Source organism: Alosa sapidissima, chromosome 17, assembly GCF_018492685.1.
Source record: "Alosa sapidissima isolate fAloSap1 chromosome 17, fAloSap1.pri, whole genome shotgun sequence".
Taxonomy (NCBI): Eukaryota; Metazoa; Chordata; class Actinopteri; order Clupeiformes; family Clupeidae; genus Alosa; species Alosa sapidissima.
In genome coordinates this window covers 24,002,794-24,005,293 of record NC_055973.1, presented here as the reverse complement: position 1 = coordinate 24,005,293, position 2,500 = coordinate 24,002,794, and the positions used below count along the sequence as shown (strand labels likewise).

At 35.2% G+C, this 2,500-nt stretch overlaps 7 non-coding genes across 7 annotated transcripts; all 7 read right to left on the bottom strand.

The window, feature by feature from the left end:
* Positions 1 to 418: 418 nt before the first annotated feature.
* trnar-ucg lies at positions 419 to 491 on the bottom strand. The gene has a single exon. It is a non-coding gene; the product is annotated as a tRNA-Arg (tRNA).
* Positions 492 to 669: 178 nt separating this feature from the next.
* trnar-ucg lies at positions 670 to 742 on the bottom strand. Its single transcript has one exon. It is a non-coding gene; the product is annotated as a tRNA-Arg (tRNA).
* A 109-nt stretch (positions 743 to 851) lies between these two features.
* trnar-ucg lies at positions 852 to 924 on the bottom strand. The gene has a single exon. It is a non-coding gene; the product is annotated as a tRNA-Arg (tRNA).
* Positions 925 to 1,273: 349 nt separating this feature from the next.
* Positions 1,274 to 1,346, bottom strand: trnar-ucg. The gene has a single exon. It is a non-coding gene; the product is annotated as a tRNA-Arg (tRNA).
* A 178-nt stretch (positions 1,347 to 1,524) lies between these two features.
* On the bottom strand, positions 1,525 to 1,597 carry trnar-ucg. The gene has a single exon. It is a non-coding gene; the product is annotated as a tRNA-Arg (tRNA).
* Positions 1,598 to 2,091: 494 nt separating this feature from the next.
* Positions 2,092 to 2,164, bottom strand: trnar-ucg. The gene has a single exon. It is a non-coding gene; the product is annotated as a tRNA-Arg (tRNA).
* A 120-nt stretch (positions 2,165 to 2,284) lies between these two features.
* trnar-ucg lies at positions 2,285 to 2,357 on the bottom strand. The gene has a single exon. It is a non-coding gene; the product is annotated as a tRNA-Arg (tRNA).
* Between the last annotated feature and the right edge of the window lie 143 nt (positions 2,358 to 2,500).

Genomic DNA, 2,500 nt, shown 5'->3' with positions numbered 1-2,500 from the left:
ACAACTTATAAGACAATTCATCAAAGTTAACGATGAAATCATTTCATATGATTTCGGTCTTCACAAAAAACGTATAAGACAATTCATCAAAGGTAATAATGAAATCATTTCATATCTATATAGAAATTTCAACTGAAATACACTGAAATGTTATGTAACTGTCTAAAGATTTGTATTTCGACCACGAAGGGACTCGAACCCTCAATCTTCTGATCCGAAGTCAGACGCCTTATCCATTAGGTCACGCAGTCTTCACAAACAACTTATAAGACAATTCATCAAAGGTAATGATGAAATAATTTCATATCTATATAGAAATTTCAACTGAAATGTTATGTAAGTGTCTAAAGATCCATATTTCATATCTATATAGAAATTACAACTGAAATGTTATGTAAGTGTCTAAAGATCCATATTTCGACCACGAAGGGACTCGAACCCTCAATCTTCTGATCCGAAGTCAGACGCCTTATCCATTAGGCCACGCGGTCTTTCTCGATCTCTTTTTAAAACAATTCATCCAAACTAATGATGTAATCAATTCATTTCTATATAGAAGTTTCACCTGAAATACGCTGCTATGTTATGTAAGTGTCTAAAGATCCATATTTCATATCTATATAGAAATTTCAACTGAAATGTTATGTAAGTGTCTAAAGATCCATATTTCGACCACGAAGGGACTCGAACCCTCAATCTTCTGATCCGAAGTCAGACGCCTTATCCATTAGGCCACGCGGTCTTCGAGAACAACTTGTAAGACAATTCATCAAAGGTAATGATGAAATCATTTCATATCTATATAGAAATTTCAACTGAAATGTTATTTAAGTGTCTAAAGATTTGTATTTCGACCACGAAGGGACTCGAACCCTCAATCTTCTGATCCGAAGTCAGACGCCTTATCCATTAGGCCACGCGGTCTTCACAAACAACTTATAACACAATTCATCAAAGTTAGCGATGAAATCATTTCATATCTATACAGAAATATCAAATGAAATGTTATGTAAGTTTCTAAAGATTTGTATTTTAACCACGAAGGGACTCGAACCGTCAATCTTCTGATCCGAAGTCAGACGCCTTATCCATTAGGCCACGCTGTCTTCACAAACAACTTATAAGACAATTCATCAAAGGTAATGATGAAATCATTTCATATCTATATAGAAATTTCAACTGAAATGTTATGTAAGTGTCTAAAGATCCATATTTCATATCTATATAGAAATTACAACTGAAATGTTATATAAGTGTCTAAAGATCCATATTTCGACCACGAAGGGACTCGAACCCTCAATCTTCTGATCCGAAGTCAGACGCCTTATCCATTAGGCCACGCGGTCTTTCTCGATCTCTTTTTAAAACAATTCATCCAAACTAATGATGTAATCAATTCATTTCTATATAGAAGTTTCACCTGAAATACGCTGCTATGTTATGTAAGTGTCTAAAGATCCATATTTCATATCTATATAGAAATTTCAACTGAAATGTTATGTAAGTGTCTAAAGATCCATATTTCGACCACGAAGGGACTCGAACCCTCAATCTTCTGATCCGAAGTCAGACGCCTTATCCATTAGGCCACGCGGTCTTTCTCGGTCTCTTTTTAAAACAATTCATCCAAACTAATGATGTAATCAATTCATTTCTATATAGAAGTTTCACCTGAAATACGCTGATATGTTATGTAAGTGTCTAAAGATTTGCATTTCGACCACGAAGGGACTCGAACCCACAATCTTCTGATCCGAAGTCAGACGCCTTATCCATTAGGCCACGCGGTCTTCACAAACAACTTATAAGACAATTCATCAAAGGTAATGATGAAATCATTTCATATCTATATAGAAATTTCAACTGAAATGTTATGTAACTGTCTAAAGATTTGTATTTCGACCACGAAGGGACTCGAACCCTCAATCTTCTGATACGAAGTCAGACGCCTTATCCATTAGGCCACGCGGTCTTTACAAACAACTTATAAGACAATTCATCAAAGGTAATAATGAAATCATTTCATATCGACATAGAAATTTCAACTGAAATACACTGAAATGTTATGTAAGTGTCTAAAGATCCATATTTCGACCACGAAGGGACTCGAACCCTCAATCTTCTGATCCGAAGTCAGACGCCTTATCCATTAGGCCACGCGGTCTTTCTCGATCTCTTTTTAAAACAATTCATCCAAACTAATGATGTAATCAATTCATTTCTATATAGAAGTTTCACCTGAAATACGCTGTTATGTTATGTAAGTGTCTACAGATTTGCATTTCGACCACGAAGGGACTCGAACCCTCAATCTTCTGATCCGAAGTCAGACGCCTTATCCATTAGGCCACGCGGTCTTCACAAACAACTTATAAGACAATTCATCAAAGGTAATGATGAAATCATTTCATATCTATATAGAAATTTCAACTGAAATGTTATGTAAGTGTCTAAAGATCCATATTTCATATCTATATAGAAATTTCAACTGAAATGCCTT